The 19,357-nt window shown below is 36.3% G+C and overlaps 1 protein-coding gene across 3 annotated transcripts in view; it reads left to right on the top strand.

The window, feature by feature from the left end:
- The first annotated feature begins 8,458 nt into the window (after positions 1-8,458).
- LOC129743604 (protein yellow-like) overlaps positions 8,459-19,357 on the top strand; it is a 36,202-nt gene continuing 25,303 nt past the window's right edge. The window contains exon 1 of one of the 3 annotated variants that reach the window (XM_055735690.1): positions 8,459-8,476. The gene's annotated coding sequence lies outside the window, so the exon portion shown is untranslated. Of the gene's footprint in view, positions 8,477-8,499; positions 8,742-19,357 lie in introns of those variants that run through there. The other 2 variants (XM_055735672.1, XM_055735682.1) reach the window with 2 other exon arrangements.

The raw sequence follows: 19,357 nt of genomic DNA, 5'->3' as shown, positions 1-19,357 counted from the left end.
AAAATTTTTAATTTATCACTTGCTTTAAAGTTGTTACTAAATGTTTAAACTTAAACTGGAAGGAAAGCTTTGCAATTTTAAGATTTTGATTATAACATCTTTATATTTATTCACCTTTACAAAATATTTTGGAAATAAGTATGTCCACGTGGACATGTCCCAAATCCCTACCACCCTCTCCGTGGTAATTTCCATACACCCCCTCCCCCCTTTTAGTTGCCCACGTGGTTTGTGAACAGCCCCTCTATTGCTTGTAAGGGGCCATCCAAATATTACGTAAAGAAATTTTCGACAATTTTCGACCCCCCTCCACATTTCGTTTCAGATTTTCTATCCAAAATCCACAAAGCGTTACAAGTGGAAAAAAGTGGAAAAAAGTGACAAAAATGACAAAAATGTCAAAAATGACAAAAATGACAAAAATGATAAAAATGACAAAAATGACAAAAATGACGAAAATAACAAAAATGACAAAAAAGACAAAACTGACAAAAATGACAAAAATGACAAAAATCATTAAAATGACAAAAATGACAAAAATGATAAATATGATAAATATGACAAAAATGACAAAAATGACAAAAATCACAAAACTGACAAAAATGACAAAAATGACAAAAATGACAAAAATGACAAATATGACAAAAATGACAAAAATGACAAAAATAACAAAAAATGACAAAAATGACAAAAATGACAAAAATGACAAAAATGACAAAAATGACAAAAATGACAAAAATGACAAAAATGACAAAAATGACAAAAATGACAAAAATGACAAAAATGACAAAAATGACAAAAATGACAAAAATGACAAAAATGACAAAAATGACAAAAATGACAAAAATGACAAAAATGACAAAAATGACAAAAATGACAAAAATGACAAAAATGACAAAAATGACAAAAATGACAAAAATGACAAAAATGACAAAAATGACAAAAATGACAAAAATGACAAAAATGACAAAAATGACAAAAATGACAAAAATGACAAAAATGACAAAAATGACAAAAATGACAAAAATGACAAAAATGACAAAAATGACAAAAATGACAAAAATGACAAAAATGACAAAAATGACAAAAATGACAAAAATGACAAAAATGACAAAAATGACAAAAATGACAAAAATGACAAAAATGACAAAAATGACAAAAATGACAAAAATGACAAAAATGACAAAAATGACAAAAATGACAAAAATGACAAAAATGACAAAAATGACAAAAATGACAAAAATGACAAAAATGACAAAAATGACAAAAATGACAAAAATGACAAAAATGACAAAAATGACAAAAATGACAAAAATGACAAAAATGACAAAAATGACAAAAATGACAAAAATGACAAAAATGACAAAAATGACAAAAATGACAAAAATGACAAAAATGACAAAAATGACAAAAATGACAAAAATGACAAAAATGACAAAAATGACAAAAATGACAAAAATGACAAAAATGACAAAAATGACAAAAATGACAAAAATGACAAAAATGACAAAAATGACAAAAATGACAAAAATGACAAAAATGACAAAAATGACAAAAATGACAAAAATGACAAAAATGACAAAAATGACAAAAATGACAAAAATGACAAAAATGACAAAAATGACAAAAATGACAAAAATGACAAAAATGACAAAAATGACAAAAATGACAAAAATGACAAAAATGACAAAAATGACAAAAATGACAAAAATGACAAAAATGACAAAAATGACAAAAATGACAAAAATGACAAAAATGACAAAAATGACAAAAATGACAAAAATGACAAAAATGACAAAAATGACAAAAGTGACAAAAATGACAAAACTGACAAAAATGAAAAAATTGACAAAAATGACAAAAATGACAAAAATGGCAAAAATTACAAAAATGACCCGAAAGACAAAAAAGACAAAAATGACAAAATTGACCATAATGACCAAAATGACCCAAATGACAAAATGACAAAACTGACAACAATTACAAAAATGACAAAACTGACAAAAATGACAAAAATGAAAAAAAAAATGAGAAAATTGAGAAAAAATGGCAAAAAAGACAAAAATGATAAAAATTACAAAAATGACAAAAATAACCATAATGACCAAAATTACAAAAATGAAAAAAAATGAGGAAACTGAGAAAAATGGCAAAAAAGACAAAAATGACAAAAATTACAAAAATGACAAAAATAACCAAAATGACCAAAATTACAAAATTGAAAAAAAGGACAAAGTTGACAAAAATGACAAAAATGACATAAAGAAACAAAAGAGACATGAAAATAAAGAGTTGACCGAACAGAAGAAGAGAAGAAATACATTTGAAAGCGTGGCGAAAAAAATAAAAAATGGCAAAAATGAAAAAAAAAAACAGTTAAAAATAACTCAAATGGTAAAAGACAAAAAACAAAAAAAAAATTAAATTGACAAAGGGGATAATAATTGTAAAAAGTATAGGACATGAATGATTAGAATGATACGATTCATACGAACAACCCAGAGAAAAACCAATTAATTTAATGACAGTGTTATGCAAATGTTTCGCCATTTTTTTCAAATTACTTTAATTTTTCTTTATTTATGTTTAACTATTTTGGAGATAGAATACTGAAACGATAAATGAAGGTAAATAAATAGATGAACAGCTTTGATGAAGCGATTGGAACAATGTCGATAGTAATCAACAAATATTTTATCCATAGTCTATGTGAGCGCAATATCCATAGAAAATAAATATAAGACTTGAAGAGCACGCACATTTCGGAACACGCACTTTGCCTTCGCCGGTTGCCGGCACAGATCAACATACAACGTATATTACTTCCGTTTAAAAAAAAATGAATGCGCTACAGCTAACTAAAGCTGACAGTAGAATCTATAGTTATGATACAAGTGACTGACTAACAGATGGATCCGCATAGTTGGTTTAGGTTTCCTAGCTTCTGCCGTAGGTAGAGGCAACTAACTCATCTGCTTTGGCCCTCCAACAAAGATAAGTCATTAGCACTCATTAGAGGTTACCTGGCGGGATAAAGGAGAAGTAGAGTAAAAGAAGCATATGGTGTAGGCTAGACAAATTTAACAATTAATCATCATGATAGAATGAGAAAAACCAGCCCAACGTGCGCATTGCGCATACCACTCGTAGATTTTAATAGCAATTGAAAAGGTTAGAACAAAGTTTAACTCATCATTTAACGCTTTCATCCGAAACTGATACTGAGTAATGTGTGTTTTTAAGTGCATGGTTCAACCATTTCTGATTGAGGGGATTTTTAGAGAGACTAGTTCTCCAGCTATGTATTACAACGTGATGACACATACAAAATGCTTGATGCGTCTGTCAACACCAATGTCTATTGGCTTGGCACAAACCCAGCACATCCGGGCGGAACATCAGACAACATCAGATACAGGCTTTATCTTTTACCCGTCTTCTGACCCCACTCAACACGACCTGCTCTCTACAGAGTCAATGACGCATGTATGGACCTTGGATGTTTGACTTGTCATCGATTTCTTGTTTTTTAAACAGCCTTGTAGTAAAAAGAAGAAATAAATGTGGGCAATTAGCCGGAGGTTAACCTAGTTTTGAAAATGAAATCGGACCATTGATGATTAGTTTCATTTTTCATGAAGTTCATTAGATAATCGCATGCGCTCAAAAATGATAATTAAAAAAAGTAAGCGAGAAGGTTATCTATATCAAAAAAATTAGAATGAGGATTATGTTTCAAAACTCGATATCCTCGAAACTTACACGATATGGAGCATATTCTTCACTTTTCGTAATTATCACTACAAACGGAAATATCCAATGCAGCAGCATTGTATCATAAGTGGTTAAGGTCACCACAATAAACAACTAAAATCGACCAGTTATCGTTGGCTGTTCCAATGCAATGGAACTCGTATATTGATTTCGTTTTTTTTTTAATTAACTATTTGGCAATTCAGCTCGGGGCAACAAATGCCACCGACCTAAACCAGTTTGTCAAAAAATTTGAACACGCGCCATTTAATCAAGTGTAGCTATTGACAGTTGGTTTTATGGAGTTCTAATAACTGGAGAATGACCCTCGCCGTCACTCCAAAAGTTGTTGAACTTTTTTGGATTGTACATTAGCATATCCTAATGTAATGAAAGTATATCCTAAGCTTCAATTATTTCGAAACCGAAGTATACCTAAATAAATGATTTTGCTACTTTATAGTTTCTTATATCACTGTGTTAATTGTTATACAAGACGCATTTTAAATTTTACGAGAAAACTGCAATCGTGCGTTATTTACATAGTGGTACGAACTCACACTGTCCGGCGTATCTTTGTAGAAATAGTTGTAGATATACCTAGATTGAGTTCAATTGAGCAGTGAACAAATCATTAAAGCTCGGCTCATTTAGAAATGAGACACTTCCTTTGGCGATAGCTACGTTCTTTGTAATTGGACGTGCAACATTCTGAAAGCATTGTGTTGATTATAGAGAGTAGGACACTATCCTGCCTTTTTTCAGAATCCAAAATTTACGCGTTTCCGAAATATTAAGGATGCAAGAGAAGAGTATGAAATAATATTGCCCAATTTCCGTCAAAATCCTCTGTTGTCAATTCGGGATGTCACAAAACCGTCGTTTTTTTTCGAAAAAATACTACAGCGTGAGTGGTAACAAATATGAAGGTACTGTCAAGAATATCAGTTTAAAGTTGGTGTTGCGAGTAGTATTGTAAAAAAAACTTTGCTTTCCCGTTTTCCTTCTAACGTCCTTCTTTTCGTTTCTAGCGTAATGCGCTCGAACAAAAGTCAGATATGCCGTAACAAAGAATAAGGGTGAGAGGCTCTTGTGGCGGTCCTGCGGGCTTGCAGCATGTCGATGTCGATTAGTTGACAGCGGCTCTCGTAGCTGGGAACAGGTCTTGCCAATCTAGATGTCGAAGGGCGAATCGCAACAACCGCAACACCAGACAGCAGAAACGTATTCCAGGACAGAACGATTCAAACTACAATAGAAACTCTTCAAACACTAAACAGTAGGATAGATATCCTTGAAGTCTTTCGTCATGCGGAATAGTCGGCCTAGGCTTCTAGAAGCTTTATCGACGTTGTAATTGGTGTGAATTTCGAAATCCAGCCGTTTGTCAAGAATCACACCAAGAGCTTTCACACGCTCAACTCGGGTGAAAGCCTCGTCGTTGTAGTGGCTTCTTTCCCGATAGAAGCGAACGCAGACATGTTGAGCGATGCTTGGAAGATTCGGACCCCTGCTGTTTATAAACTTCGTGAATGGCCTGTGCCCAACACTTCAGTCCAATACACTCCTCTATGCCGATGAGCTGAAGATGTTCCGGAAGATCAAAAACACTGCTGACCTTCAATCTGACATCCCTAGACTGGAGGAGTGATGCCGCTTAAACGGAATGCTATCAAACGTGAAAAAGTGCTAGGTTATAAACTTTTCTTGAGCAAGAAAAACGATCCGTTTTGACAATCATCTAACCGGAGTTTGGCTGAAGAACGTGAAATGTATTCTCGACCTCGGAGTGAAGATCGACAACAGGCTCCCATTTGCTGAACATGTCACGCTTACTTTTGCAAAAGGATGCGTCGCAACACCAAGGATTTTGATGACGTTTACGCATTGAAAGTCATATATGTACTGTGCATCAGTACGTAGCATCATGGAGTACGTCGTCCAGGTGTGGGCTCCAGCTCAGAGGACACAATGCCACCGTCTTGAACGAGTTCCACGCTGTTTCCTAAGATACGTTCTACGGCGTCTTCCCTGGAACGACCCGATCCAACTACCGCTGTATGAGGAAAGGTGTGCTTTGAGAGGCTGGGTCATTCGGCCGAAAGTCATGAGGTCATGAGGTTGTTAGGCCAAATGGTCGCAAGGCCGAATGGTCACTAGGCCGAATCGTCATTAGACCGATCGATCGTAAGGCCGAATGGTTATATTATTGACCTTTACAGCTAATTAGGCCATATATTTGTTCGGCCGAATATTCTGTCGAGTTTTTTTTGTAGAGGAATAAATCCAACTGTGTAAGTTGAAATTTCAGGGACTAGATAAGATGAAAATTGATGTTGAAAAATATGCGAAAAAAATTCGCGTTGCCTCCCGGTAGGACTTGAACCCACATCTTGCGCCTATCCGGGGCCGTAAAGGGTGATATGGTCAAAATTTGGTCAATATCAACTTGACGTATTTCTTTCAATTTTGCATTTAAAAAACCTGAACACCCCTCATTTTGAAGGTGTGTGTGTAGAATGTTGCTCCTATTTTGATTTTGGAATTCACTCTTCAGTTGTCAAAATGCCGTCCAAGGAAGAAGAGCAGCGTATCAAAATTTTGCTCGCGCATCTCGAAAATCCGAGCTACTCGCACGCAAAGCTGGCAAAATCGCTAAAAGCTGCCAAATCAACCGTTACAAATGTAATTAAAGTGTTTGGGGAACGTTTGTCGTCAGCCAGGAAGTCTGGATCGGGGGGGAATCGAAAACCGGAAGCCGCTGAGACGACAAAGAGAGTTGCCGGTAGTTTCAAGCGAAACCCTAACCTCTCTCTCCGAGATGCCACAAATAAGCTGGGTGTATCGTCTACAACCGTGCATCGAGCCAAAAATGAGCCGGACTATCGACTTACAAGAAGGTAGTGACTCCAAATCGCGATGATAAACAAAATACGACGGCCAAAGCGTGATCCCGGAGGCTGTACACGACGATGCTGACGAAATTTGACTGCGTGATAATGGACGACGAAACCTAGGTCAAAGCCGACTACAAGCAGCTTCCGGGACAGGAGTTTTATACGGCGAAAGGAAGGGGAAAGGTAGTAGATATTTTCAAGCACATGAAACTGCCAAAGTTCGCGAAGAAATATCTGGTTTGGCAAGCCATCTGTACCTGTGGCTTGAAAGGCAGCATTTTCATAGCTTCCGGGACTGTCAACCAAGAAATTTACGTGAAAGAGTGTTTGAATAAACGTCTGCTGCCTTTCCTGGAAAACACGGTTGTTCCGTACTATTTTGGCCGGATTTGGCATCTTGCCATTACGGTAAAAAGGCCATGGAGTGCCGCCAACAACGTGCAGATGGTTCCCAAGGACAAGGAACTTCCCAACACCCCAGAGCTTCGCCCAATTGAGAAATACTGGGCCATTGTCAAGCGGAACCTAAAGAAGACCAAAAAAACTGATAAGGACGAGCAGCAGTTCAAGGCAAACTGGCTTTCTGCGGCGAAGAAGGTGGAGAAGGTGGCTGTACAAAATCTGATGGCAGGGGTTAAGCGTAAGGGCCGGCAATTCGGATTTGGAAAAGCGGAAGCCTAACTGAATATTTTTTCTGAATTTTATACTAATTAAACTTGAAAAAGAAATTTAATTTGATTTTTTGAATAAACGATTTCACCGATTTACACGCGTTTTCCCTTGACCAAATTTTGATCGTATCACCCTTTATGTACCAAGGAGAACACTTCGACAACGTCAGATTCTTTCAATACCTCACCACCGTACTGCTTATGGTCAAAACTAGAGATGTACCGAATAGTGGTATTCGGCTAACGGCCTTTTGAACTATTCGGCCAAACCAAACCGAATATTTGGTCGAGTTTTTTTTTTGTAGAGGAATGAATACAACTGTGTAAGTTGAAATTTCAGGTACTAGATAAGATGAAAATTGATGTTGAAAAACATGCGAAAAAAATACGTCTTGTCTCCCGTTAGGACTTGAACCCACATCTTGCGCCTCTCCGTCCCTTTGATCGCAACAATGGTTAAAACCGTATGGTCATTGTGAATAACTGAATGCAAACCCCTAAACTATTCCTGGCTGAACCTGTTGCTTGGCTAGAAGACAACCAGAACACGACTAATAGTTTGCAGTTCCATGAATCGCAATCTATGCAACCGGTTTTGACGCAATGTGACAGATGTGTTCTGATGGACAAAGGAAATCATGTTAAAAACCGAATTAAAGTGGTCAAATTTTTGGAGATGCCTACTCGCGAATGCCTGAATTCGTGTAAAACATCATGATTTTGCAAAAATTCTGCTTCTAGGCTAGAAATAATAGATCAGTAGATGACTGAAAAAAGTGTCCACAAATAAAAGAGAGGTTTCTTGATAAAGCAAGAATATTTCTTGTATTTAAAGATAAATTATTTTTCATTAAATATCATATTATTACCTTCATTTCCTTTAAAGGAAGTTTCTCGAAAAAACGAATAGTTTGTCACTGCCCGGAAGATCGAAATGGTGACACGATACGGGAAGGATGTGTCTCTGCCACCTAAAAATTTTGCTGAACCGTGTTCGGCTAGCATCAATCTGGACCGGACGGACGCTACAGCACAGCCACGGTACTGCACAGTGAGCCCAGCCAGCTCCACAAAGAAGGACCCCGGCCCGGCACGCGGTGGGTGAACGACGATAAAGCTGTTCTGTTCGGTTCGTGTTGGAAAAACAAAAGAATTGTAAATATAGCGCAGCGGACGACCGGCAGGGTTCTTCAGTCAGTGATTCGGAGGCACTTTGATCGGACGTTTTCTCTCTCGTTTGCTTGTAGATTGTGGAGTGGAAGTTGAAGTTGTTCACTGAGTGATGATAATTAAAGTTGTGGGTTGATCTTGCACGCGTGCTTCAGTCGGTTAGTAGTGTACTTTGGAAATCTGCCGTAATTTTCTGCAGTAGGTAGCAGGCTGGTCTTATTAACTATCAATAGACCTCTTGCTGCTCGGGGTGGGTGTTTGTTTACATTTGTGGTTTCTGTTGAGTGGACAAATCGGACCTGTGTTGAGTGCTGGGGGCTGGGCTTTATTATGGGTTCACATGTGAAGATCTGGCTGCCCATATCAGCGGCTCGGGGTGGTGTTTTGATGCCCAATTGTGTGCGCGGCCGGTGTCGTGTCGTTTTCTCATTACGAGTACGAGTCAAGTTCACACTTGAGGTGCCTTTTCGTGTTCAGTATTTGTACAATAATTGTCATTATTCCATGGCATGGGTGCGGTATGTCGCAATCCTCGCAGCTTGCCGAATGTGATGTACAATCTGGGGTCAACGATTTCTACGAATGCAACTGTACTGCTGGGATGTTATAATCGTACAGGAGAGCAAGGTTGTTTTCTCTATTAAGGTGGAAAAACGTAAACGTTGGTTCACTTTAACGATGCCAATTTTATAACTGTCGAAGTGACCGGAAAAGAATAGAATTGGGTGACCTTTGATGAACAAACTAACGCGGCATCGATTTTTCGGAGTTTTATGATTCTGTAGGGTGATAATCTGTTCTATGATTAGAGATTTGATGATTTCGGAAAAGTGATTTACTTATCTATATATATATATAAAAAGCAATTTCTGTATGTTTGTTTGTTTGTTTGTTTGTCCTCTATAGACTCAGCCGTCTTAAGAGCTAGAGATCTGAAATTTGGCATGGATGCTCATTAGGACCAGGAAAGATGAAAAATGTTTTCAGATTTTTGGATGACCCCTTCTGAAGGGGGTCGTCCATACAAGACAAATATTGTTTTCGCGATATTGACGTTAATTTTCGTCGGATCGTGTTGAAAATTTGCGCATGAGTGTTTTGAAAGATGGGCAATTGATTTCAGGTGTCAAATTTTGTGTAAGGGGTCAGCCAAAGGGGTCGTCCATATTAACTGTTTGCTGTTTTTGCAATATTGGCGTTATTATACATCATATTCAGCTGAAAATTGGTACACGATAGTCTTGAGTGACATGCAATCGATTCGAGGTATCAAATTCAGTGTAAGAGGTCGACAAAAGGTGTCGTCCATATACACTTTTTAATATCTTAGTGATATCAACGTTTTTATACATCGGTTTGGGATGAAAATTTGCACATATGAGTTATTGGGGACAAACAATGAATTTCACTTATCCAAATTAAAAACAGGGGTCTGCCAAAGGGGTCGTCCATATTATATATTCACTGTTAATGCGATATTGTCGTTATTATACATCGGATTCAGATGAAAATTGGTACACGAGGGTTTTGAGGGACGAGCAATTGTTTTCAGGTATTTAATTCAGTTTAAGGGGCCGGCAAAGGGGGTCGTCCATATTAACCTTTCAATATTTTTGCAATATCGTCGTTATTTGACATCGGTTTGGAATAAAAATTTGCACACGGTAGTTTTCGGGGACGGGCAATCGATTTCAGATGTCAAATGTTTTGCCAAGGGTCGACGAAAGGGGTCGTCCATGTTAATCAATTTTTCACTGTCTTATCCATATTGACGTTATTATGCAATAGATTTCTTTGAAAATTTCTACACGGCAGTTTTGAGGGAAGGGCAATCAATTTCAGATATCAAAGATTGTATAAGAGGCCATCGAAAGGGGTTTAACTTTTTGGCAATAATTGCGTCATAATTTATAGACGGGGGTTTTTCGCACGGTCAACTGATTCCTGATTTTAAATTTAGTAGCAGACGACAAAAAAAGTAATCGTCCAATATTTTTGCAATTATTACTTAACAATGAATTCGGAAGTGCATCTGGAAAATGTTCGGCAATTGACTTTCATACAAACTGTTCAAGACATATTCCAAGTTCAAAACGAAACGGAGTTCGTATGGGATCAGCTAGTCTGATATAAATTCATTCAAGATACGGATGTTAACGTTAGGCTTTACAAGAGTAACATACTTCCATTTCGTTTAGATTTTTTTTTTCTAAATACATATTTTATTACATATTTAACCGGCATTCTCTCGCCAGGGAAGTATGCAAAAGGTTGTTTGTGTATGACTTGTGTTTAACAACATAAACGTTTCAAAAAGCTACATCAAAGCGTTTATCGAATTATAAACACCTCATGCTACGCTACAGTAATTTACTATACGAACCGAACTTACTCATCTACTTATTGTTGGATGGTGGTAATTATAGTGTGGGAAAATTGAGCTGTGATTCTCTGTGCTTGTTCTGTGCTCGCTAATACTAAATACCTAGCATGTGGCTGATTCGATTTATATCGATCTACTTACCTCAACTTGGCTTCACTTCAGTTGTAGTCAATTGTCGAAAATCAAGCTCCTACATTCTCGGCTGAAAGTGTGGGATCAATACCCTAAAACCATGAATATTGTGCTCACCCTCATCTAATCCATTTTGCTCAGAAATGTAATTAACAGAATTGAAAGATGGATGAACAAATTGTTCATGTTTTCAAAAAAATTGTGGGCGGAAGTGTTCATGTGTTTACGCCCTGAGATGTATCATCTATGTACCTACCTATTAATTTTTCACCAATCATCGTATTAGAAATGGTGATTCTGGAATAATCGCTTGTTTTTTCTAAACCGGTCAGATCCGTGTCAGTGAAGTTTTATTGACGAAAGTGAATTCTTACTTCCAAAACAAACAAAAAACCGTAGCAAATTAGGTATAAGCCAGCTTCTTTGAGGCAAATTGGTGTCGGTATCGATGAATGAACTTGATTATAGTCAATTTTTTTACACCTTTTAATACCGTCCAACGATATAAGTACCTATGTATCGGTGGTGTTATTTTCATGCGTTATTTTGCTCAGCTCATAAGAACGTGTTAAGTTTTAAAAGATGTAAAATAAACGTAGGTCGTAGGGTGGCAATGTATGTATGGGAAAAATTTCAAGATCGAATTTTAAAAACCGACCATATACATTTTGTAGATTGGCCCAAAAAACTGACCTTTACAACATTTCAGCTTAATCGAACATGATTCAGGGGTGCCTCAAGGTGCTCAAAGTTTCGTTTTTTTTACCCTCAAAAATCACCAAGGAAAATCCGAAAAATCGAAATTTCAGTTTTGACGCCAAACGACTTGGAAATGCATGAAACGTTGAGATCTGATGTTATTAAAAAAATTGATCAAAAATCGACTTTCTGGAACTGTTTTTCGGAAAACCGGGCGTTTTTCATAATATCGACCTAGTCCCACAAAGTAGATTTTTGATCAAAAATTTTTGTTTCAAGATAACACCAGATTTCGACGTTTCGTGCATTTCAAAGTCAAAATTAAAATTTCGATTTTCCGAATTTACTTCGGTCCCCTTCCTTTTACGTGACTTTTGAAATTCTAAAGTCGATTTTTGACAAAAAATTGTTTTCGATATAACACCAGATTTCGACGTTTTATGAATTATTAAGTCATTTGGCATCAAAACTTGGCGATTTTTTAGGGTAAAAAACCCGAAATTTTAAGCATATTGAGGTACTTCTAAATCAAGTCCGATTGAGCTGAAATTTTTCACAGGTCTGTTTTTTAGGTCAATCTTTAAAATGTATATGGTCGAATTTGGAAATTCGACATGACCTACTTGGCTCATGGCCTCATTGAATCAGTAAATGAATTGAAAAAAAAAAAAATGAATCTGTAAATGTCATTCAAATGTTTTTTTCTTAAAGATGACTCGTATTCGAAAGAATCCCGTTGTCTCTAGAAACCTTAATAGCACTACCCAAGTAACCATAAGCACTAAAATCTAGCACCAATTCTGCTCTAACGTCAGCTATAGAGCTTCATTCCGTGCATCATGTTAGCTCTGTAAACCAGGTTTGGCGAAATTAACTTCTGCCTTAGTGCAGAAACTTGTATAACTCTATAAAAGCACTGTATTAGCATTGGTTGATGCCATAGCGTTGGCGGGCAAAATGCTGGGAAAATTTAAATGTTGAACGTCAGGTTTGACCATGTGGAAAAAAATATTTTTTCGATTTGTGTTTGGCTTCATTTTTTGCCATGATACTAAATTTGTTATATTGAATTATGCATATTAAGGTTTCTCGGGTTTCATTTCCTACATGATATTTTATTTATTTTTTGGCTGAAGATGACCTGGAATCGAACTCATGACATCTCTGACATTTGACATTCCCCCTTATTCTGCGCCGCGCGTGAGGTGACGATAGTCGAGTCGAGTCGGAGTCACGTGAGTCTTGTCACATTATTCCCGAAGCCGATATGACAGAGGTTCATGCCCAGCTGACTACTAGATTAGGATAAGAACTCAAAAAGTTCATTCTAAAAGACGTTTCTCACCTGAAGCGACTACTGGAATCGGGTGACTAGGGTGATTCGACTATCGTCACCTCACGCGCGGCGCAGAATAAGGGGGATTGATTCTGCTATCAGGACCGCCTTAAATCTTTGGAAAAGAAGACATTTTGACAATTGACATTTATTCAGCATCAATCAAGGCTAATGTGCTTTGGCCTAATGCCACTGTAGTGCTTACATAGGGTTGTACTCCATTTACCCGAAAACCATTGCCCAGAATGAAAAATCCCCAGAATTCCAATCGCCAGAAAGAACCATTCCCCAGAATTTTTTTCCCCAGACGAACCATTCCCCAGAAAAATTAAAGGTTTTTTAAAGGACCATGGTAAGCATTGAATCAATTAAAGTACCCAAACCATAAATAAAGCACAATTTTGGTTCTAAAATAAATTTAGTTGGAAAGTCGTAGTTTCATTTGAAAAATCATTTTGAAAAAAATAATTTCGAATCATATGAAATATTTAAGAATTCATTAGAAAAAAAAAAACAAATAAAAATACTAGAGGAAAAAATCTGGGATTTGTGCCATTCTGGTAAATGTTCCATTCTGAGGAAAAAAATTCTGGGAAATGGTCCATTCTGGGAAAAAAATTTTCTGGTAAATGGTGCATTCTGGGGAATTTTTTTCTGGGAAATGGTTCATTCTGGGGTTTGATTTCGGGTATTTGTCATTCTGGTAAACATTCATTCTGAGCAATGGTTTTCGGGTAAATGGGATACAATCCTAATTTAATATGTATGTATGTATGTAGTTAAACCCACCAGTGGCTGATAGGTCTTTCGATTCGAGTCGGTACGGGAAGTCTCGATCGCACATTCAAATATTGGTCATGCTTAACTCATCAACAATATTTGCAACACAACTTAAAGGTCCGTTACCACTGGCTTGGGATAGGTTTGATTCATCTTACTCCCTTCCAACTGTTCGAAACAAACTAGGAATCTTGAAAAAGTACCTAAGTAACCTACTCATGATTCCAAATTTGCCGAGATACTCCGGCTGGCTTGAACACACAATCCATTGTATATTAGTTTTCCGTTTGTGTGATGCCCTGTCTTACCACCCGCTGATCTCCTTACCTATTTTTTTCCATTTTTCATCATCTTACCTTCAAACCAACTGTTGTTTTTTTAATTGTTGTACATTGGAAAAAAAATCAAAAGGTAATAATGAAATTATTAAAATAATGATAACCTGAGCAAACAAAACAATATAAACCTCAAAAATATTTTTTTTAGGTTTTATTTCTGACACCATGGGTGGCAAAACTTCTCAGATCGACTTGTCCAGTGAAAGAGAGTGCAATTTTTTTCGTCTGCTTCCCCAATCTCTGCGGGGAGAAATATATCGCACTGAAATCAAGAGTGAGATTGTCAACACATAAGAGTGAGCGAGAGCATTTACATCCGCTGATGAAGAGAATTCCCTTCTCCGGAAAAATCTGTAGCGCATTGTGTTGAGCTCTCAGAGCTAACTCAGTTTATTCTTGGTACGTTCAAGAGAAAAGAAGCTGCTCTTCGAATCAAAGATCCCAGAGGTGTCCTGATTTTCTATAAGCCGTCCTGATCGTAATTGCAATTCATTTTGTAATAAAACCAGTTTAACCTCTTAAACCAAAGTAAACATCGGTTCAGACGATATATTGAACGGTGTTTTTCGGTATAAACTACAAGCCACCTAATTTCTCATCTCTTCTGTTGCATAAATTAAGGCGTATACTGCACCGCTATTTCGCCTTAATTTATGCAATCTAAGAAGAGCTGCATTGTATTTCCACCAATCTACTGATGTCCTGAGAAATCCTGGTTTTGTTCTTCGCGGTGTCCTGAATTTTTACTAAACCACCTGGCACCTCTTCTTCGAACGCTACCTTTTGCAAGAAAATAGAACCCAAAACAGCTAACAACAGTGGGCATGGTAGCGGGGCAGATATTGTTGTTATTTTTTCTACGTTGTGTGGTGGGAAAAATTTTTTTTTTCATTTACTCTGAGGTGTATGACTGAAACACAGAGCGCTCTTTGTTGAGAATTCTCTTTCTCCCACTCAGATGCGAATGCTCTCACACTTGCCGTCCGAGTCACTTACAGGCCAGCCTTACAGCTCGTGTAAACTCGGGTAACGAGTGGAGCACGATTAGCGAAAGAGGATTACTCTTGGAAGCCGAACTGAAAACAGTGTTGTTTTCTCCCGGCTCTTTGTTGTTTGAGAAGAGCCGACCAACCCTGTCTGACAATTTACCAGCATTATGGCATTCGTGTCTAGCGTCAAAAATATGTTCATGATAAAGAACTATAGAAAATATAGCATTTGTTATTCTGATTTATAGCATTGTGCAGAGCTGACAAAATGCTAGTTGCATTTAAAAAGAGTGGTATTATTCTAATGTGATGCAGTAAAGCACTCGAAGGGCAAAATATCACTTGATGTGCTGATATAGTGTAATTCAGCACTTGAATGCTGGTATAAAGCTACAAAAATGCAAAGCTTTAGTGCTTACGGTCACTTGGTTAGGCTCGATTTCATCAAATAAGCATTAGGATGAACTTACCGAAAAAACACCAACATCAACACATCGAACTTTAAAGTTGCTGAAAAGGAACACCTTCCTTCAATAACCAATTTTTGGTGGGACTGACAGCATATTACCTAGTTTACGGAATATCTGAAATCCAGAATCCTGCAAATTCAGGAACAAATAATTTAAGGAGGGTGAATATCAGTAGGAAGTGTAATACAAAAATGAGAAAAAGAAAATAATATTAATGGAATCAAGATACTTATGTCCAATGTTCCGAAAATCAATCATTTTCAATGAGCCATGCTTGACTACATTCAGAGCCAAAAAATCGAAGCATTCAATTTTTCCTTCTTCAACCGAATAATATGAACAATCATGCACGACAACGATGCTTCTGTATTTGAAACTGTTAGCAGCCTGATCGCAGTAACATGGAAATTTATGTCATGTGAAAATTGGGAAAATAAAATCATTCTTTGTTCGATAGTCAAACAGTACAGACTTAGGGGCCGTTCACATACCACGTCGACAACTTGAGGGGGGGAGGGGGGTATGGAAATGTCCACGCTTGTCCACGGAGAGGGGGGTAGGGGTGTGGGTCATGTCCACGTGGACATACTTACTTCAAAAATATTTTCTAATGGTGAATAAATATTAAGAGGTTTAAACCAAAATCTTAAAATAGCAAAGCTTTCCAGTTTAAGTTTTAACAATTAGTAGCTCTTGAAAGCAAGTGATAAGTATAATAATTTACAAATTTAATATTTTTAAAAATTTATGATACCAGGAATTACTCGGTTTTTTTCAAAATCAGCCAATTCTATAACAAAAAGGCAAAAAGTGGTGTTTTCTAACTGTCGAATTATAGGTATTTAAAAAAAAAACTTTTTCAAATCTGTCCACGTGGACATCCGGGGAGGGGGGTAGGGGTTTGTCAAATGTCCACGCTTGTCCACGGAGGGGGAGGAGGGGGTCAAAAATCTCATTTTTCTGTCCACGTGGTATCTGAACGGCCCCTTATTTGAACAGTTATCAATTGGCGACGAGGATGGGATGCGACTACACGGAAAATAAAAAAAAGGTAAAATTTACCTTTTTGCGAGGTGCATTTTTTCCACCCCTCTTTCGAGGTAAATTTTACCTTTTTTTCTTTTACCTTTTTTCAATTCACCTATCAAAAAGGTAAATTTTACCTTTTTCGTATTCACCTAGCAAAATAGTAAATAATACCGTTTTCCCATTTACTGATTTAAAAGCTAAATGCTGGTTAGTTTGATTGGTTTCTTCAGTAAGAAAAAAAATACAAAATTCTTTCAAAAATTATATTTATTAGCTTAGCTTAGCTTAGCTTGATTAGCTACTCACATCCACCTTGACCCGTAAAACTCGAAATGCATGGTTGTAGAAAATTTATGAATTGTTTTTTCCAAAAACACATTATGATAACAATCACTTCGAGTTCCACGATCGCTGGCGTGGCTCAGTAGAACAAGTTCCACATCGCCAATGGTTGCTACTCCGTGATTGACCGAGGCCATCAATTTTGTTCAGAGGTCAAATGAATGGTGCTTGGGATTAGCAGCTCATTCACACTGCACAAAACTGATGCTCTCTCTTTTAACGTCAATAACGGCGCCGGCCACGTCCTAGTAGTCAATGGATAGATTGGAAGAAAGAGAAAAGGATGAAAGATCTATTTTGTGCTTTAGGACCGAGGTTACCTCTGCATCCTAGTAAAACAATTTTGGTTGGGAGAGGGGTTTAAGGAATTGATTGGGAGACACTTTTGACTAGTGTTACGATGAACCAAAAAAATTATTTTCCGAACTCCTATTAGTTCATAAAAAGGCATGGGTATGTTAAGTTTAACAGCGACAAAAATTAACTATATAGGGACTCTTAAAATTCTTGTTTCTTATTGCTTTTTATTTCGAGTGAAAATTTTAATGCATATTGTCTATCAAACTTAAATATGCTCTCATAGATTGTCCCAACTCAAGCAACGTTTGAGCTTTAATACAAAAAAAAAACTACTAAAAAAAATACTTCAAAAAGACTTGGAGTATGATTCAAAACCCCACAAAGTTTGTATCAGGATCATAGGGCATTTTCTTAATAGCTTTAATGGTATAATAAAACAACAACCTAAAAAATGATACTAAATAAAATGCACAAACGCACAAACGAAGATCACAGTATTCGAATATATTAACCGTGCTATCAATATTTCAATTAACATAAAGTTCTCACCCTGCACAATTCCTGATTCCTACATTATTCAATTCATTCCCAACATCCAACTTTTAGTGTTTGTCTGTAATTCTCTATGTCTGATGACAATTCATAGCTTTAACTGTATTTGGTACAACATAAATATTTGAAACTTTTTCTTTGAATACTTATCTAAAGAATCAAATCTACGATTCTAAAAATGCATAAGAAATTGGCCATACCATCAATTCTGGCGCATGATTCCCAAAAAGCAATAACAAACGCCTTTTCCGTTACTTCCGAGAGATACTTAACCACGCAAACCTTATCTCATTTCATCCTTACAGTTTTTTACGAGCTTCATAAAGTTCATGTTAAAACTACCGCTTACCATTCGACAATCTCCTATGACTAGTATTATAGATGAATGATCAAACTGCTATGATGGACTCAAAAAAAAAATGTAGACCATTTCAAATTTGAAAATCAAAAAACAATCAAATATGTTCATAATGTGCCTCCATTTGTTAAAAATGTTAACAACTCTTTTATGTTGAGTAAGCGATAAATATTTCAAGTTCTTAGAGGTGCGAATGCGTGAAAGCTATTTTGAGGTAACACGCATGAAAGTTTCCGTGATGAGTGATTCTCCATGTACATATTTCTCAAAAGATCCAGTCATCTTTCGATTAAAGTAGTAGTAAATTAAAGCCTTAAAAATCTTAAATTCACACCGGAGAGCCAGATACAGATAAACATATCACAACCTTTGCCATTAATAACATGAAATTAGCTACTCATGCGTTTGTCTTCATTTGGTTTCTTCAACCACTATTATTCAATGAGATTTTTATTTTGTGTAAAAAAAATTTCAAACACTTACCTTTCGACGATCTAAAAAATATATTAAACTTAAATTAATCAAACAGACTATAGAGCAGCACATTTTCTACACTTAAAAAATAACTAATAAAACAAATCGAATTTATAATGTTTGAAAGTTTATATCTTTTTTTTTACTCAAGGTTTTTGAAAAGTAGCATTAAATAGTAAATTAACTATATGTATAATTTAAACAGTGCATGGTTTATCAACTAAATTTAAAAAAAACAGCTGTTGCACAGTGTAAATTTGATTTTTAAAATATAATTTTATAAAAAAAAATCACCAGTTTAATCCACCATATGGTATATTTTCAAATAGTTATAAAAAAAGCAATTCTATAAAAAAACGTACATTCAATTGAAATAATTTACTGGTTTCTTTACTAAAATCTAACAATATAATAAAGATTAAACCAAACAATTTATAAAAGAAAAAAGAAGTGCTTCAGAAAATGTGCTGCTAAATAAACAACCAAAACCAATTTGTAAAGGATACGAGTTGTAAGTGTTCGCTTAAATTTCTTATCGGCTGATGGGGCTCCTGTTAGCTCCGGGTCTAAAGATAATTCCCTCTTTCACCGATGAGACCTATTCCAGCTTCTCAATTTGTTGAACGACCTTTTCCTCAACTTAAAGATGCAATTTTCAGTTTAGTTTCTCGTTTTGAGAGCTCT

The sequence above is a fragment of the Uranotaenia lowii genome, chromosome 1 (genome assembly GCF_029784155.1).
Source record: "Uranotaenia lowii strain MFRU-FL chromosome 1, ASM2978415v1, whole genome shotgun sequence".
Lineage (NCBI taxonomy): Eukaryota > Metazoa > Arthropoda > Insecta > Diptera > Culicidae > Uranotaenia > Uranotaenia lowii.
This window is presented reverse-complemented; position numbering and strand designations above follow the sequence as displayed.